We start from the raw sequence: 20,024 nt of genomic DNA, 5'->3' as shown, positions 1-20,024 counted from the left end.
GCGCGAGTATTCCGGTGGAGCGATCGCGGTAGTGTAGGCTACGTGCTAGGCGACCGCGTTTCCCGACCAATCAGAGCGCGAGTATGCCAATGGAGCGCCCTCTGATTGGTCGAGGTTTTCAGTTAATGTCTCCTCAACGAAGCCTTGGCAACTTTTTTGTTAAGGAAAAAGTTGTTTCAAATCACCTCCCGAACCACCCCTTTCAAGGATCTCCAACATTTTTGGGACACCCTGTATAGCCGTAAATAGGCAAACATACTACTGCATACTACTGTTACGCTATCACGTGAACTTAGCTCTATTACATGTAGCGCTACAATGCAATAGAAAACTATACTAATGTACACCATAATTTACACCATTTGTTATTAATTATGTAAAAGTAGGATATAAATATTATGACTATAGTAAGTAAAAGTAGTTTAAAAGTATATTAATATCTGTAGATATAAGAAAGTAGTTTGATGTTATGATGCATTAAACTTGAAATATTTACAGTGGTTTGAAGAAAATATAAGTGTGAAGGAAGTTAAAACCTTTGGACCAAATTGAAGTGTTTTAAAATTAATAAGAGATATTATAAGTTAATACAAACGTGAAATAGACAAAATTGTTGATACGAAGCCAAAGAGGTTAAGTGAACGCGTGGAAGTGATAAAGGGAAGCTACCCAAGGAAAGAATTGTGCAGTTAATTACAAGAGTGTGTTACAGGTAAATTTCCTCATCATTCTAGGGGTATTCCCATGGTGTGTTACCTTTTTTAATCATAATCGGAAAATGCAAAATAATGAATATTTGAATGAATACTAATATATGTCAATTTATATAAAATATGTTTATGATTTTCAGATTTTACAACTTGGGACTTCAAGTCAGTATCATTAATTATGGCTTCCAGTATGGCATATATATGATTGAATACGGTCATTACTTCTTCTGTAGGAACAGAAAGGCCTCTTCTTCGCCAATAGTTTTACCTTTATCCTCCACAATTAATAATTTACATATATTACAATTTAGTTTTTTAGCAATAGAATGGGACCCATAACCAGATATGTAAATTTTAATGGAATCATCAACAACACAAGTGGATAAATATCCAGTTTCGAAGATTCCCAGAAAACAAGTTACATCAATGGAAAGATTATAAAGATTATTATCGTTATCACAAATTTCAAATCTATTTTTGATTTTAGTAAAAGAAAAAAATCTTGCTGATTTCGTAAATATATGTTTTAATCTAATATTTTTCTCTGCATGAACTACTTCATTGTATGAAACGTGATAATTACAGCTAGATAAAAATCTATAGTTTCCAAATCGTTTCTATAATTTTTCAGTTGAAAATTTTCCTGCTAAAAGATAAGATATGTCAACATTTTGAAAACAGTACTCTATTAGTAGTAAAAGAACTCTAGTACTTTGATGTAAAGCTTTGAAAGTGTTGAGGAATCGAGTATGGGAGATTAACAATGAGACAGTATATAAGATCACGTGGATAGAGATTGCCGAAGCATGCCACCGCGTGCTAACGTCTGACAAGGTTATGCTTTTTGTTACTCACTTGGCCGCTCACGCAACAGAAAGTGTTGTTTGTTTGGCGTTTAGGTCTATTAGTCCTAGATATAAAAAGTACAAAAATAGAAATATTTACATTGCTACATATAATACTTAATAGTAGAAGTCAGCTTATCCTAAGTGTATTTTTTTATACCAGATATGATGTTATCCTAAGTGCAGTATGTCCGTATATATTTCTGTGTTTATTGTATTGTTGGTGTCCTTCTGTGATTCAGAGTGTTGTGTGTATTGTTATTTTGTCTCCTATTAAATCTGTAAGTTATTTTCTTTTAGAAACTCTGTGATTATCCAGTTTGCTGCTAGGTTAGGTTCCTGTAAAAGTTCTTCTGCCTTGAAGGGAGGTGTCCATCCACGCCTGTGCAGTTTCTCTGTCATAGTCTTCCTTTTTTGTGCGTATAGTGGACAATTTCAAAGTATGTGATTGAAATCTTGCAGTTCGTGGCCACAGCCACATTTGCTGTCTTTGGTTATTCCTATTCGTGTTAGGGAGGCAGTGAGATTGTAGTGATTACTAATATATCTGCATACCCATGATGTGGTGTATCTTTGCAGCTTCCGATTGTAAAACCATGGTTTCATGGATTTTTTATAGAATTTTTCAAAGTATGTTTTGCCCTTCTGAGCATCTTCATTTATCCATGTTCTTTCAGTTTCTTAGGGAGATCGGAGGGAGGTATGAATTTAGTAGTTTCTTGTGTTAATTTGGATGGTTCTTTTGCTTTAGTGTCAGCTAGCTCATTCCCTACTATTCCTTGATGTGCCGGAATTCATATAAAGTTTAGTGAGCTTCCTATATGGGATTTTTCTTTAAATTCTTTTATCATTTTTTTAATTTGCATAATGTACATATGTTGTATAGTAGTGGGCTGAGCACTCCTTGCGGAACTCCTTTATATATAGTGCGAGAAATGGGTTGTTTAATTGTGTGAATATTGCCAGTAATGTCAATATTTCTGCAGTGTGTCCATTTTGTTATGAAGTAGAGCATATTCGTTGGAACCAGTGCCGTCTTTAAGGCATCTTTAAGCCCCAGGCCCCCGCGTTAGATAGGGGCCCCCTGATTTTGAAATTTTATATATACATCAAAGAATTTTATGATATAAAAAACTATCTGATCACACACTTTGTAAAATAGAAACAAGATATTAATAATTTTGTTTAAAAGTTTATTTTCGTAGTAAAATTACAAACTAATTATACGCACGCATGGTTTATTTAAAAAACTTTCCTTCTAGATTTCTTCGCAGCAAAATCAGCTATTAATTCATCAAAATCGATGGTTTTTAGTAGATCAGATTCTATGCTCATTAAACTTAGGTAGTTTAATCATGACTGAGTCATTGTACTTCTATGGTCTGACTTTATTAATTTTAATCGGGAAAATGAACGTTCCCCAACGCAATTCCTTATCATGAGTGTTAGAAATATTCGTAGACTGATTTCAATATTTGGGAATGTGGAAGAAAGAAATTCTTTTTTCAATTGGAAGTATAGGTTTGGAATAAATAACACTTCATCTTTACGTGTTTCACTGAGGTAATGTTTAAAATGTAAACATTCCGATGTTAAGTTGTCTGCAGCGATGTCTTGATCATATTTTTTGGCAAGCTTTTCACAGAATTCTTTTATTTCTTCATACTTCATATCTGGTAGAGCAATGAAAAACTTAAAATCATCATTCACCGTTTTGTAAGCAGCTTTTCTAGTTCTTAAATTGGAACAAAGCGAATCGATCACTGGATAAAAAATCTCTATTTTGAGCCTGTCATCTCCAGTAAATTGCGTGTCTTCAATCTGTCCTTCAAAGCGAGTAAGTTTTACGCTTCTCCTTCTATTTATTGGATCAGATGTAGATTCAGTTTTGTAAATATCAGTAAAGCTTTTTGCTTTTTCTAAAAATGCATCAAATTTTTCCCTAATATCCGATAAGTATAGTTCTAAGGAATTCAAAAGACTGCATGCAATATACAAATCGATATTTTTTCTCTGTAAATTGTTAGACGGATCATTAATACGTGTCAGAATTTCGTGCCAAACTACAGTCATAAAGACTGTAGAGCTAGAGTGTTAAAATCTACTTGATCTACTGGTTCGTTTTGAATAACATTCTCTGGCAAATCATCGGTACCTTTTTGCGTTCCATCATTTTCAAAGTTAGAAGCAGCATCTGGCTTTAAAAATGAAGTTATTTTCGGTAACTTTTCAATTCTCTTTTGCTCTTCTTTTGCTTTTCGTTTTTTTGAAGCACCACTTTCGTAGACACGATTCATGCTTTTGACGTAGTTCAGATTATTGGATAAATAATAAAATAATACTACCTACATGAACTGTTCGATACACCGCGTGAAAATCTGGTAAAGAGACTATTGACTGCACGCGTTTTCTCGCCAGAAACAAAACACAATCAAAAACAAGTGCAATCAAGTTTATTTCGAAACAATCGCGCTTCTGCTTGTGTTCGCGAACGCGCATGCGTGAGTATCCGAATAACAATTTTGGCGCGTTGATTTGAATATTGTAAATGGGAAAACTTTTATATTGTATGATAGACATTGCATTTAATTGTTTAAACATAAACTATTGTAAAATTTATTGAAACGTAGAAATGAATATATTATCTTGTATTAAAAGGTTTGAAATAGGCTCATGCTCGAATCGGCATATGTTGAGTGTTAAGAGATATGAGAGGTCGTAATTTAGTCTATTGCGTTACTCGGTTGAACTGATAAAATTAACATTTTAGAATTTCCCATCCCTTACATAGGCCCCAGATAGTCTCTTGGCCCAGAGCCTCCCCGATCCGAAAGACGGCCCTGGTTGGAACTCCAATGCTTTGGAGTTTGGTTATTAGTATCTTGTTTTGGACGTTGTCAAATGCTCCGCTTACATCTAGGAATGCTGATATTGATTTTTTTTATTATATTGTCCCATTTTGCCTTGTAGTATGATGTTTCCTATGTTGTCCCGTACTGATCTTCCTTTACGAAATCCTGCTTGGGTGGGATCTAAAATTCTCAAGTTTTCGCACCACCATTGGAGGCGGTTGTTGCAAGATTAGTCTTTCGTAAAGCTTGCAAAGGCATGAGCTGAGAGTTATTGGTCTGTAATTTTTGTTATTTTGCTTTGGGATGAAGAATACCTGTGCTTTTGTCCAATCTGATGGAATGAAATGTTTAGTGTAAAATTCGTTGAACAGATATAGAAGAATCAATCTGTTTGTGGTGCGAAGGTGGAGTAGCATTCTATATTCAATGGCGGCCGGTCCTGGTGCTGAGTTTGGGTTGGTTTTTTCAATTGCGTAGTTAAGTTCCATAAAGTTAAAGGTATCGTTTAGCCAGTTGTTAATAGAGTTGTTTGTATCCGGGGTTCGTTCAGGAATCCATGGTGGTGAAAGTTTATCTATTGCAGCGTTTATTGCATCCTCTCCATTGTTGATTTGGTTGATGCAGTTTCCTGAGGTGTCGGTCCATTTGGTTTTGAAAACTTTTACCTTTTTCCAAAGGTAGCTACTATTTGTTCTGGCGCTTAGACTGCTGGCAAATTGGCGAAATGCTTCTCTTTTCTTGTTCTTTACTATCCTTTTAGTGTTCCCTGCTTGTTTTTTTATATGCGATCCAGTCTGTAAACTCGAGTGTATGTTTCCATTTCTGTAGTGCTGCTTTACGGAGCCTTATGGCTTTGTCTTTATCCCACCAGGGAACTGGGTTTGAGTGTGCCTGTTTTTTTTTTTATTGTTGAGTTGGGTGTATTTTCTTTGACAGCTCTCTTTAGAAATGTTGTAAGATCTTCATAGCGTTCTTCAATAGCTTTGGATGTGTGTTCAGTTGTTAGAAAGTATTTCCAGTTTCTTTCGCATGTTGTGAAGTATCCTTTCCAGTTTGTCTTTTTTGTTGAAATTCTATTTGTTTTACGATTGTATGTATATTTTTTGGTTTGATAAGATATTTCAATTGGGTAGTAGTCAGATCCTAGTGGATCATCCAGTTGTTCTGTGTTTATTAAATGAGCTATTTCTGGTGTTGTGATTATTAGGTCTATATTGCTTGATATTGAACCTGGTGGTGCTATTCTAGATTTTCCTTTTTTGTTACGTAAGAATAGATTTCTTGTTTCTATTATATTATGTAGGTTGGAATCTGCTGCATCTGTATCGTTGCAGTTCCAGATTTTGTTGTGGGCGTTGAAATCCCCTAGCAAGAGAAAACTTCCTTCTGATTGGTGGTCTATAACAAGCTGCAATAATGATTGGATTTTGAAGATTGTTGAATTCTATTATACTTGCATTGGAGTAAGCATCTTGCAGTATGCTGTCCTCATTAACCTTGAACTTGATGTCGTTTTTTATTATTATAGCTACGCCTCCTCCTCTTGCGTTGATCCTGTCAACTCTTATTATGTTGTATCCAGAGATTGAAAAATCCATATTTGGGTTAAGTAAAGTTTCTGTAATTATTACTATATCGTTTGATCGCGTTAAATGTAATATTTCGTTGTATTTTGTTTTGGCACTTCTAGAGTTCCATAAGACGATTTTAACCTCTTTCTCCTGCGTCCTTTTTGTTTTTGTTTGCAGATCCATATTGTTTGGTTATTGTGTTTTGACTTGTTCTAAGGTTTGTATTAATCAATACCGATAGAGTTGGTCCTTTTGAGGGAACTGGTGATTTGTTTTTAGTTTCCTTTGGGATTCTGTTTATCATTTGGTCTATTTCCTTAGTTTTAAGGTTTTCATATTTTGCATTGCTGTTTTTTAGGTCTTTGTTTTTAAGTTCTTTTCCTGTTGGTTTTGGTGCATCTTTATTGTTTTGTTGTTTGTTGTTGCTCTGTTTCCAGCTTTTTGTGGCTGGTTCCGGTCTTTGTTGATTGCCTATTGCTTTCATCATTACCGTTTTCTCTGGCGTTATTTTTTCCAGAGGTGGGAAGTTTTCTTTGGTACGTATCAGGCTTGGTGGATTGTTGGAGGTTGTTGTTTCTTTAACGAGTTTTCTGGCCTCCCAAACTCCTATATTGTTATAAGCTTTTATTTTCTTTATTTCGTTTTCCTCTTGCAGTACGCTACATGAGCGGTCCAATGTCTTGTGATTTCCCTTGCAGTGGAGGTATGTAGGAGTTCTCTTGACCACTACATGTGCGGCATCTAGGGTCGCTTCTGCAGTTTTTGCCAATATGGCCAAATCTATAGCAATTGAATTTCTACATTGACATTGATTAGGTTGTATAATTTAACGTAGTCAAGTAAGATGGTCCCTTCGAATGTGACCAGAATGGTCTCACTGGGTATCCAACTTACTTGTCCAGTTTTGTTAATGTTATTTTTATTTGCGTGAATCGTGAGGAGATTGGATGGATACTCAAATAAATAAATTTTTTTTTTTTTAATGCTTTTATTCCTCTTTAGCCTATAGCTTCGACGAGACGACGATTGGGACTGACTATCTTCTGGTTTAAGAGAAAGATCGTTTCTCGAGTACAGACGGTACCTGAGCGATGTTCGGCTCTACTCGTAAGTGAGCAGGCCGACAACTGTTGCATGTTAAAAACGCGATGTTACAAACTCGGTTTTAACGATTTTCTTTATTGAATGATTTCCTATTCAATCTTTGTACTTGTTTTATCTTGCAAGGGGATTCGCTTTTGTGTACGAGGTCCATGGGATCCATGTCCGTGCCGTAACCTTTGATAAGGCCTTTTCTTTCTATTTTAAATTGAGAGATAAAGGTTTTAATGCCTTTTGCTTTCAGGTTTTCGTTAATGGCAAATGCATTGGCTTGACGTCCGGTTTTGAACTTCACTTCTGTAGTGCCCCTACCGCGTGGAATTAGTTCTTCTGATCCTGTTTTAAGAGCACTAATTGTCTTAACTAGATGTATAAATTCGTTTATTTTCCTAGTTTTTGGATTGTCCGTATGGAATTGGACCTTGACATAAGCTGGGCTTTTTTTCGACTCCGGGTACAGATTTGATTCATATGTTTTCCTTTTACCTGAGTAGTCTGGGTTCACTGTTGGCTTTTTAACGTCCTTGATTTTTACTGAATTGTTACGTATACAGAAACTATCCGTTTTTTCGAAGCTCGCGTTCATTAACTTTATTTTATCTACCCTTCTGGAATGTGGAACTCGGTCTCCCTGGAGTGCATTCTGCAGCTGCATCCTCTTAATACCATCATTGACTCGCGTTGCATGGGATAATTTCTAATTTACCCTTTTTCCAGGGCACACAGCTGTTGACCTCAGAGCAACGAAAATCCTAGCCGTCAAATTTCCTAATATGGAAATCACTGGCGATTCCCCACCAACATTTAGGGGTATATAAACCCACGATTTTCGTTGCTCGGGGACTAGTACGAAAGAGTTAGTCGTTAGAAACACATCGATCGTCTGTAGAGTAGCAGTCTAGTGAGATCGGGCTTCAGTTCCTTTCGATCATCGTTACCATATAGATCCGCGAAGACGGTTTTAAAATCTATTACGGCCATAGAAGTACTCTCGACCCCCGCATCGCCAGTGCGTCAACACTGCGCTGCGCTTAGGTAATTTTAACTTCATATACTAACCGCGAAACACAATACTTCACACTTGTAATTAGTATAGTTATTTTTGAATATATACTCTTTTGTGTAAACTTAAAAGTCTGTCAGATCAATCATAAAACCTTACTTTGAAATCAGCAATCCTAGCCAGTGTAACGATCCCACAACATAATAACTTTACCGCTCGAGTTATTATTTTATTAAATTTACAAGTTGTGAGGCTTTATTAACGACGCGTGTTACATTTTAACGGTACGATTTAGTCATTGTGTACTCAACCCGAACTCCTAAACTTAACCTATCCTGCGGTTACCCTTTACTGGGAGATACCGATTCCTACTAGCTATCTGACTTCGCGCCAGAGTCGCTGCACTTTTTCCAACAACCTCACAGTTCGAACCTTACCCTACGGTTACCTTTCACTGGGAGATACCGATTCCTGCAACTATCTGACTTCGCGTCAGAGTCGTCTGCATTATCTACTCTACCCTCAAATCTTCGGCTCCATTCATACATACTAATTAATCGTATCGGTGCAATCGTATCGCTGGGCTCACGCGCGCATCGCTATGGCGCGCAATTCGAAAACTAGTAAAATAATTATCTTCAACACATACCATTAGTATTTTATCAAAATATAAAATCTTCAAGCCCTGTTTGACAATCCCTTCATATTGTAAATTATCATATTAAACTTTTAAATTTATATATTTGAATAAAATTGAGGCATGTCAAATAAGTTTTTTGTATAACGTGATATTTATTACGAACAAATGACAACGTGCACATTATGCGTCAAATTTCACTGCGAGTGTTAAACGACCATCTCGTAAATCAGTCAACGAAAGAATCGATATATATTTTCTTGTGGTTTACATTTTACGACAAAACTGTGAACCAAGGAGTAATAAACTACTCAAGGATGGGTTCGTCTTGCGACAGTTCGACACAGGTAATATTAGTATTTCTTCTGACACTTTTTTTTAACAATATTGGGAAAGCTTATACTACAGAATCAGTGCAGAAAATATTACAATCGGAAATGTGAGAACATTAAAAAAAGGAAAGAAACTAAGATGGAACCAGACGAAGCTATTAACACTAAAGCTACCGGAGACAATGTATACCTGTTAAACGTACTACTATTTCTTTGAAATTACAGAGAACAGGACAAATTGCCATTAAAAATTGCACTGTCACTATAGTATTATAGTATTATTAACGTCATTACGTTTTTTATTACATCATCATACTGTCACACTAAATGAGTAATTTTAGGTATTAATTTTATCATGTCCTGATAAATTATTCCTAAAATATTGTGCAAACCAGAAACCATCGTACGCATACGTACAGGATTTTGTCAATTGAAAGAAAGTTATTATTTTGTAATCGTATCAATCATTCAAATGGATTATTAATGACTTAGTAGAGGCAATAAAGTACACATACGTAATCTATTTTGAAAAAGGTTAATTTGCTAAAAAAGTTTTTTAAGCTAACGTAGAGGAAGATTTTACATTAAAGCACAGTTTGTCAGTAGAAGATTTGTTGAAATAAAGGATAAATTAATCTACAGTATTCGTATTGCTGTGCATGTCACATATCTATAGAAAAAGCATGATTGATTACCCTCACCAATAGATTGGTTATGTATGTCCTCATTATCTAGAGACGCGGTAGCGTCTCGATGCCAAGTACATGAAAAATTATATGTCACCACGTATACCTGGCGTTGTAGCTACCGCGTATCTTTTACAGGAAGATGATCGATTTCAACCTAACCTGAAACTTCTTTTATAAATATCTCAACACGCATTTTCTAAATTTTAAAGCATTTTTCTGATGTAAACCGCATATAAGCTTTTGAATACCATCAAAATCAATAAAACCGGTCCACGAACGACAGAGATATCGTAATCATGTAATATTAATTTATTAATTATGAACATTTATTCATTCAATTCATAAATTAATATAAATACCAGCAAATTTATTATGCACACCGCACCATCTCATGCTTCAATTATCCGTAACACATACATACCATATTTTAATTGCGAATTAACATAATGCTTAAAATAAAAATAGAAATTATAATTTTCATACAAACATTATATACAGATCACTTAATTCCTTCCATTGTACACTCTGTCAGGGCGTAGTATATTTTAACTGGCCAAATTCAATATACCTGTCAAACTATCGTATTTCCTGTTAACTTGCACGATCCTTCTTGTGGTATTTTAATAATTACTACCAGATATCCTTCACTCAGATAAAATACTAGAATTTCACAATGGCAGCTCCTATTTTTGGAGAGCACCAAAATACAGTTGCTTCGTCAGCAAATTATTCGCTTCATGAAACAAGCAATTCATCCCTTCGTTTCCTTTTATTGGAATGACTGTAGCTGCTTAGATCAATCAAGGACTGTGGAAACAGAAAACGCACAAGAATTTACAACGATAGTACATATACTTTAAGCGCACAAAACAACTTATTAAATAATGGTAAACACTATCTACTTTTAATTGTGGATTTTACTTACTCTTTTATTGATGATGTTATAAGATCCTTTTCTTGTTGTAATTACTATTATGGTTTTAATGGGTGCACACACGTATTATAAAGGCAACATTACTGTCTCTTGTGCAATATTTCTTGCAGTATCTGGTGAAATTTTTTTCTTCTGTCTTAATAACCTGCATCCAGCTATTCCTCCTATTAGTTAAGTGTTGACGAAAAATCGACTGGAAAAGTATAAGACGGTATCGTTTTTAGATGAATCGTGACATGATATTACGATATCGCTGTTGTACGTGGACCGATTTCATTAATTTTGGTTTTATTCGAAAGCTTATTTGCGATTTACATCAGAAAAATGCCTTTAAATTTAGACAATATTACAGGCGTGAAGAGATATTAATGAAAGAAGTTTCAGGTTAGGTTGGAATCGCAGTTTCTCGAGTAAAAGATACGCGGTAGCGCCACGCTATACAGGGTGTCTACGTATAAGTCCGGACATACTCAGGGTGTCAATTCTACAAACAAATTTCCAACAAAAAATTACTCTTAGACATTTTCTTTGTGTCGCCTTATTCTCGAGCAGTTTCACTTTCAATTTTTCTTCTGCGTTTTCGACTTGACGCTCTTTAAACGGCCATAACTCGACCAAATTACAGTGAAAATTTAAAACTAATTGTAAGTATATCATTTGAAAGAACGTTAAATTTCCCAACTCCTTGATGCAAAACTAAGATTTATTACGTAGATTTAACAAGTGAAAAATTAGGTCAAACTTTACATTGTGACAATTTTAAAAAATTTGACTTTTTCTTTATCTGTTTCTCGGTTTTAAATACATAGTTGTTTGGCGGGCACTCCTCGGGAAAAGCTTCCACGTAGCCTCAGTTTTTGAATGGTATTGTCAAAAAAATTCTACGGTGGTATTTTAGGGAGAAAATGACGTTTGAATGCAGAAAAGCACACGTTTTTAGGTGGAAATCGACATTTTTCAACAAAAATCGACTTGTCACTTTAAAATTAGCTTGACATCGAGTTTGATGTATTTTTTGGTGACACTCCCGAGTCTCCCCAATTAGGAAAAAACTGTTTTTTTTACACCTCAAGCCTCTCCCAGCCGCGTGTAGAGCCTGAGTGAGAAGTGAATAGTAATTGTTTTTGAACATGTATCCATAGAATTTTCATTTTTAGAGACTATTTAATCGAAATCCACCTCAGTGTACCGATAAATGATATGGAGATTGCAACACGATCGATTTCACACAGCAAAAAATCGATGATTTCGGCACAGGAGATCGGATAAAAGAGTCTAAATTTGAAAAAAATAATTTATTGGAGAAAAACAAAACCTTGAGGTGAAAAAAAAAATAGTTTTTTCCTAATTGGGGAGACTCGGGAGTGTCACCAAAAAATACATCAAACTCGATGTCAAGCTAATTTTAAATTAAAATTAATTTTAAATTTAAATTTTTGTTGAAAAATGTCGATTTTCACCTAAAAACCTGTGCTTTTCTGCATTCAAACGTCATTTTCTCCCTAAAATACCACCGTAGAATTTTTTTGACAATACCATTCAAAAACTGAGGCTTCGTGGAAGCTTTTCCCGAGGAGTGTCCGCCAAACAACTATGTATTTAAAACCGAGAAACAGATAAAGAAAAAGTCAAATTTTTTAAAATTGTCACAATGTAAAGTTTGACCTAATTTTTCACTTGTTAAATCTACGTAATAAATCTTAGTTTTGCATCAAGGAGTTGGGAAATTTAACGTTCTTTCAAATGATATACTTACAATTAGTTTTAAATTTTCACTGTAATTTGGTCGAGTTATGGCCGTTTAAAGACCGTCAAGTCGAAAACGCAGAAGAAAAATTGAAAGTGAAACTGCTCGAGAATAAGGCGACACAAAGAAAATGTCTAAGAGTAATTTTTTGTTGGAAATTTGTTTGTAGAATTGACACCCTGAGTATGTCCGGACTTATACGTGGATACCCTGTATACGGGGTGGCTTTATAATTTTTCATGTACTTGGCGTCGAGACACTACCGCCTCTCTAGATATCATGTCATAATTCATTCAGAAACGTTAAGAGTCTTGTTCTTCATCAAGGCAGGTAAATGAATATAAGCAAACCATTTGCGACGTTGAGGATGATGCTTGACACAGTAAAGGGTTAAAAGTACCGATATCGTGGTATATAAACTATCGATGTAATCACAATTTTGCCATCGTTGGAAGAGTTGCACAAACATATTCTGGAAAAGATAATAACCGACAAGCGATCTCCCGCAAGGACGTCGAACTTCTGAAGTCGGCTGTGTGTTTTTCCCGGTTAAGTACTGTGACAAGACCGTTACTACGTTACGGGTTATTGCTCTGGCGAAAAACTGCTAGTAATAAATCATAAAATTCACCAGACTATCGATTATGTAAAACGATTCTCCACGACGTGCACCTTTCACGTAATTATTCTGTGCGATTGGTTTGTGAAACAGATTTGTTTCTGTTGCTCTGTCTTTCCTGCGTGATATTTTTCTTATGAAATTATCTTTCGTTTTAATGAAGAAAAATTATAGAAAAAACGACGATTAGGCGATGTGTTTAAAAATATTTTCTTGTACGAAACACGGGAATCATTTTTATGTTCTCCTTCAATTTTGTAATCCTTTGATGGAAAGGTTTCGTTGAAACAAGACACTACTCTATAAAGATGTGTAATCATATCGTGGACTTAAAAAACAGATGGTTATCGTCGGCAAGTGTGCATCGTTCGACGGTAAAGTGGGCCGTAACGACTCGCGAAAAATCGTTATCCGAATGGTTGAAGTTGGAATCCATTCATGATAACGGCCGAAGCGTAGCGAAAATTTCTCCTTCGGTTATAGGCATCGAGGTAATTCAATTCAACGACCCGCCGCTTTCGAGCAACGATGATGAAAACGGCTCGTGACTATGCGTCCGCGCGCACGGCGGTTGCAGCATTGACACAAAATCGTAATTATCGTAATGGAAGGTATTACACGGCCGATGTGGTTTTATATAACATTCGATTTTCAAGCACGCCCGTGACGTAATGTCGCTGCACGCGGAACGTATGAATCGCTTGTCGGCGTCGTTAGATAACGGTACGCCCTTTTCGAGCGTTGTCATCTCGTCGAACGATGGATAACGTCGGCACTCGTACTGTTCCTAAGACAAAGAAGAAGACGAAGAAGCAGAGAAGAGGGAAAAACAGAGACGAAGGATTGCACAATTTGGCGCGTGATCGCAACCTGGTGGAACGCGCGCATACAAACGATACTTGTATAAGTGTATTCGCGTGACGGCGCATCGTAGACAGTGGTTCTTAACCTTTTTAAGTTCATGACACGGTTTAAAATATCTTTTTTATGTATTCGAGCTCATGGCGCAGCTCGGGAAAAGAAACCTGACACAGGATGTATTATTAATAATGATGAGGTTTAGCAAGGAAAGAAAATAAAAACGTGCGCAGTTATTTAGCTTTCGTTGAAAATAATATAAAAAAACTATATTCTGCTTTGTAATTAATTTGATACACTGAAATTGCACTCGGTGTCTGCAATTATTATGCACGATGTTCTTTGATATGAAATAGGTTTTCAAACCACGTTTTACAGTTTTTACTCTTAACCAAAAATACACGTTCGTTCGTTCCCACCATGAAGACTGTATAAGGAGTTCCAAGTGTGTAGTGTAGAAGTGTTATCAAAATTCCGAGCTTTAAGTTATGAATATTTCTACCACTCGCGGCGTAAGTGAGCACAGACTACGATATATGATAATACATACACATACGACATATATATATATATATCGTAGTCTGTGCGCACTTGCACCGCGAGTGGTAGAAATATTCATAACTTAAAGCTCGGGATTTTGATAACAGTTTTCTAGTAACATTCGTAGGGAGTTGGATTTCCTTATACAGTCTTCATGGTTCCAACATTCATATAGAGTCTGCTCCGGATACATTCACACTCGCACACATTCTTTTGTTTCAGTGTTGCCACCTTTGTTAATAGAAGCAACCTCTGAAATTATTTCTCCAACAAATAATTACAATTTTATACACGTTTTTGCGTAAGCCCAGAGATGGGAAACCTGTAGTCTTCTTACGCATCTTTTAGTAAAGAGAAAAGTACAGTGTCTCACGAAATTGATCACACGGTAACATTCTTTCAAGTTTTCTTAAAATCCGGCTGTCTTAGAATAATTAATAGTCGACCAGAGTCACTTCGTTCCTTCGTTTACATCTCTCCTTGATGACGACGTACGTAGGTGTTACGTGGTTGTTCGTGAACTTCAGATCTAGTTAGTAGCGATTGAACTATCGCTTAGAACATTTAATCAATTTTATGAGTTCACAGCTTTACGTTATAAAACATTATCTGTAGTCAGAGATGGGCAAAACCCTAGGCTTCGAATAAATCTGAAGTTTGCCGATGTGTTCGTCTCGTTTCTTTCTCTGGAAAATGTTCAAAAGAGGAAACGAGACAAACATATCGGCAAACTTCAGATTTATTCGAAACCTAGGAGTTTGCCCATCACTGTCTGTAGTTAGTGTGAGAGTTGGTTTTGGTATGCGTGGAGAGTAGAGATGGCGTACAAAATCACTAACCGTTATCACAGTGATCGCAAAATCACGATCACGATGGTGATTTGATATCATTCACGAGGGTGATCGTGATTTAATTCATATACGAGCGTAATCGTGATTCTTTTATCTTGCTAGAATTGCGTGATCACAATTCTTGATCTTAATTAAATTACTCTTTATAAAATGTTTCAATATGTATAGTTTGCATAAAAAATCCGCATATAATATCAATTTCAATTTCCTTTATTAAGTAAATTAGTAGATCATTTATTTTGTGTGGTGGCTACTTCAGTCCCATGCAAAAGAATATTTTCTAAAGCAGGATTACTTTTAACGGAAAAAAGAAACAGATTGCAAGCAGAGAAATTTATTCTTGAACAGCAATACATAGTTACTTATTTGTCATTATATATATTTTATTCTATTGTTATTTTGTTCTTTGTATTTTATTTATAGTATTCGCATTATGTTTTATGTATTAATTATATTATTTTCTAACAGTGTTGCATTTTGTAAAAGTCTAAAGACACTTACAACTAAACTAAGACTTGCAATTCATAATTATTGACTTATATTCATTACTCTTCACTGTTCCTCATTAAAGCATTCCTTTATTTACTATTCTTTACTTTACTTTATTTTATGCGATGTAGGTAATTCGCATTTTTGTTTTGATGTCGTTAATTTCATACTTATGTAGAATATATGTAAAATATACTGGTTAGGGTGTTTTTCATTACGATGCATTTACATTTAGGCTAAAGATTCTAACAACGTGTGCAAGGAACGGTTATGTTCTTCACCAATCAGAAGCGATCACGAAAAATCACGAATCACTGTGAAAAATCACCGTGATTGGCAACGAACGTGATCGAATCACGAGTGATTCACAAATAGCAGTTCTGGCCATCTCTAGTGGAGAGTGAGTTAGGTTGGTATGCGTCGAGAGTGAGTTAGGTTGGTATACGTGGAGAGTGAGTTAGGTTGGTACGCATGGAGAGTGAATTAGGTTGGTATGCGTGTGAGAAAAAAAGGTTAGAGTGAATTAAGCTAAAGAAGCATGTGCGTGGCATTAATGATGTCTTAATATTCTAATAAATTATTAAATATATTAATCACAAAAAGTGTTCAAATTTGTTCCACCTTCCCACAGTTAGTGGCTAATTAGTTCTTCATTTCCGTTTAAGAAAATATTCAGCTATCGTCGGTTGGTAACGTACTGCACGTTTGATATAACAATATGATGTTAATCCTTCACTAAATGTACATTTTTTACACTTCTTGTACAGTGACGCCAATCTCTCAAAGAGTAATAAAATTCATGAAACTTAACACAGGTATTTCAATACTCGATGGGTAATAATCATATAATAATTAGTAATGTAAGAAAGAAGTATGCAGATAATGTCGTATACATAATTAAAAAAGAGTTTAAAAGCATTGAATAATATCATTGACAGCACTAACAAACTATGTTGAATATTACCGTAAGCTGGTATGAAAGGATGAACCAAAGTTAAGAAATTGTTCCTAGCAAAACAGCAAATGATGTTTCACTCAGAATTTGCAAAATAGTATGTAAACTTTGGTATATAAAATTGGGTACGTGCAATCTGATCGGATGAGACCAAGAAAAGTTTGCATCGGGTGGGAAATAATTGATATAAAATAGAGAGAACGAGAAATTAACTCATCATTCAAATTCAGCGGACAAAACGTAATGGTATAGGACTGCGAGACTGCTTTTGGTGTAGATTTAATTCATAAATGGAAAAATGATAGCAAAAGACTATATTCGTGTTTTAAACAATTCTTTTATTGGAAGTATAGAGAAATTAGGACTAATGATAACGGATGTCATTTTCCAGTACAATAATGATCCTGAGGTACTTAATGTTCTAAAATGGTCTCCCCGGTTATCAGACTTAAAGATTTACATACCTTCAGCTGGTGGAGAAATACAAGGGTGTTTAGGAATTTTTGTATATAAATTATTGTAATAAGTTCAATATATCAATGTCATTTTTGTAGTATTATAACGCGTCTAATGTTTGTATCTATACTAAGATAATGGGACCAAGTCCCATGGACGTCCGACAACGGACGTCGAACGTTTGGACGTAAACTGGACATAAAATGGACGTCCATGGGACGTCCGGTGATATCTGGGATTTGCATGATTTATAAATCTTGCTGGTGAGCCTTTGTCGGGAAATAAATTCATGGTATCAAATATAAATTTGCAATAAATACACAAATGTTAAGAGTCCTCTACCTCATCTACGTGTAGTAGGAATCTTTCTCAAAATAGTTTTAAAGTATCTTTCCGATCGAAGCGTGCGAACGATGATCTTTGGCCTTTATAGAGATATTGGGATTTTCGACAAAATTATTTTAATGAGAGAGTGCCGTCACTATGAACCGCGTGAAAGTTGGAGAGAGTCGAATTCGGTGTGATATTCATACACTTATACTACCATTTTATATGAAATTGCAATTTAATATTCGTCGCATATTCAAAATAATCGAATCGACTTTCGAAGAAACGGGATACGACTTTTATAGTTATGTTGCCGTGTCAATCGTCATCTACGATATTTATCAAAGCAAAACTTTCATTGTGAATAAGATGAATAAGAAATGAACACGAGTTCGCTTCGAACCACCGTTATGGTAGAATGTGTTTACATACGTAGCGCGAGTGCCGAGGCTGACAAAATTTAGAACCTATTCGTTGCATACTCGTGGTGAAATATAAAGTGAAAACCAAATCAATCAGTGTATGTAGTTTATGACTAACCATCACAATCCACCCTCGAAGATGCTCTCTGAGTACAGAGACCACTCTTCTAAAAACAACGCGGAAACGACTACATCCGAGAAAAATCTACCGACACCAGAATCAAATCGTAAATCATACGCTTCAATGGTAACAAGTGACACGTTTCCAAAGAAAGAGCAAGCCATAGTAATAGATTCGATCGAGGGTGCGTCAATCAAAGATTACGCTAATGCTATTATTAAAATAATTAATCCAAGCTCTCTTCAATTCATCTCACGCATCTCAAACAACAGAGTTTGTATATACCTCGATTGTAAAGACACAGTAACAAAATTAGTAAACCACAGAAATATCACCATCAATAACAACCGTATGGAGATCAGACCACTCAACGCATAATTTTATCAAACGTATCTCCATCGATCCCCCCCGATAATATAGAAGAGATTTTCAAACAAAACAATATCAGAACAACATCGAAAATGTCGTATCTTAGAGCCGGATTCCAAGAACCTGGTCTTACGCATGTTTTAAGTTTCAGAAGACAGATTTTGATGAAGATACAAAAAAATACCAGAATCATTTATAGTTTCACACGAAGACAGTCAGTACAGAATATTCACATCTACCGACAAATTAAACTGTACAAGAAGGCCATATAGTTAGATACTGCCCCAAAGCTGAACGCGCAGCAGACAGTTTACCCATTGACGAAGAGTCAAGTAACAATAGAAATACGAAACAACTCGTAAACGTTCCCGTCCCCACCACAGAATCTCACGCAGAAGTCTCCAAACACATGAAGATCCCAAACCGACACATAAGAGGACGGCCCCTTCATCAACGACAAGTTCAGCTGATTACAGTGAAACCCACAACAATACTCATCAAGCAACCACGGACACACCTGTTACGCTAAATTCTATTATTGGCACAAGCACATCAGTAAAAACTCCTTATAAATGCAGAAAAACTACCACAACTTCGATTGAAAAATTAAATGTCATGTTAGAGCCAGCAAACTCCAGAATCAATGACCCGCGGTCAGATTTCCCACTAAATCGCATCTAGCTAATAAGCTTTTTGGAAAATGCATTTGGAAGCAGTAACCCCACCGAAATAGCGCTCGAATACACACAGGACATACCAGCACTAATCAAAATGCTCTTTGAAATCTATCCTCTCCTAAAAGAAAGAAGCATCAAAAATAGAATCCATAGACTCTCTAAAAAATTAAAAAACGACTTTCCAGACATATCATTGACACCTTATATCTCTCTACCAACACAACACCAGCATCAACTGATTGTGAGTCAGAAAATGAACCCAAAGAACCACCTTCCATCCTTCATACACAAATCACAGTGTAAATAATTTCTAACACTATCCAACTATGGCGATTACAATCCTGCAGTGGAATCTAAATGGTTTTTTTCCACGCCTACCACAACTACAAATACTAATTAATGAATACCAACCAGATACCATTAACCTCCAAGAAACAAATTTTAAACCCCAACAATCAATAAAACTCAAGAACTACAAATAATACGTCAAAAATCGTAATACCCGAACGGCAAGCGGAGGAGTCACAACATACATAAAAGAACACTATTTCAGCGAACTACTACATATAGAGAGCAACATGGAAGTTATAATAACAAGAATTCATACTTCTCCAAATATTAACATTTGTAATATATACATTCCAAACAGTTACCCACTAAACGAAACTGAATTGAGCAATTTAATAGACAAATTACCCAAACCTTATATTATAACAGGTGATTTTAACAGCCATAACAGCATATGGGGATCTGAAAGAACGGATTCAAGAGGAAAGATCATTGAAAATATATTATTAAATCACAACATCTTTCTGTCCTAAATGATTCCAATCCAACACACTTTAACCCTGCCAGTGGATCTTTTAGCACCATAGATTAAATACTCAGCAGCTCCAGTATAGCATGCAATAATGAATGC

The 20,024-nt window shown here is 35.6% G+C and overlaps 2 long non-coding RNA genes across 2 annotated transcripts; one reads left to right on the top strand and one right to left on the bottom strand.

Moving 5' to 3' along the window:
- The first annotated feature begins 221 nt into the window (after positions 1–221).
- LOC128888120 (uncharacterized) lies at positions 222–1,568 on the top strand. The gene is made up of 3 exons (XR_008460168.1): positions 222–407; positions 499–712; positions 851–1,568. It is a non-coding gene; the product is annotated as an uncharacterized LOC128888120 (long non-coding RNA).
- Positions 1,569–8,684: 7,116 nt separating this feature from the next.
- On the bottom strand, positions 8,685–10,985 carry LOC128888119 (uncharacterized). Its single transcript, XR_008460167.1, has 2 exons — positions 10,666–10,985; positions 8,685–10,547 (listed from the first exon to the last, which is right to left on the bottom strand). It is a non-coding gene; the product is annotated as an uncharacterized LOC128888119 (long non-coding RNA).
- Between the last annotated feature and the right edge of the window lie 9,039 nt (positions 10,986–20,024).

Source organism: Hylaeus anthracinus, unplaced genomic scaffold (genome assembly GCF_026225885.1).
Source record: "Hylaeus anthracinus isolate JK02 unplaced genomic scaffold, UHH_iyHylAnth1.0_haploid 11989, whole genome shotgun sequence".
NCBI classification, from domain to species: domain Eukaryota; kingdom Metazoa; phylum Arthropoda; class Insecta; order Hymenoptera; family Colletidae; genus Hylaeus; species Hylaeus anthracinus.
This window is presented reverse-complemented; position numbering and strand designations above follow the sequence as displayed.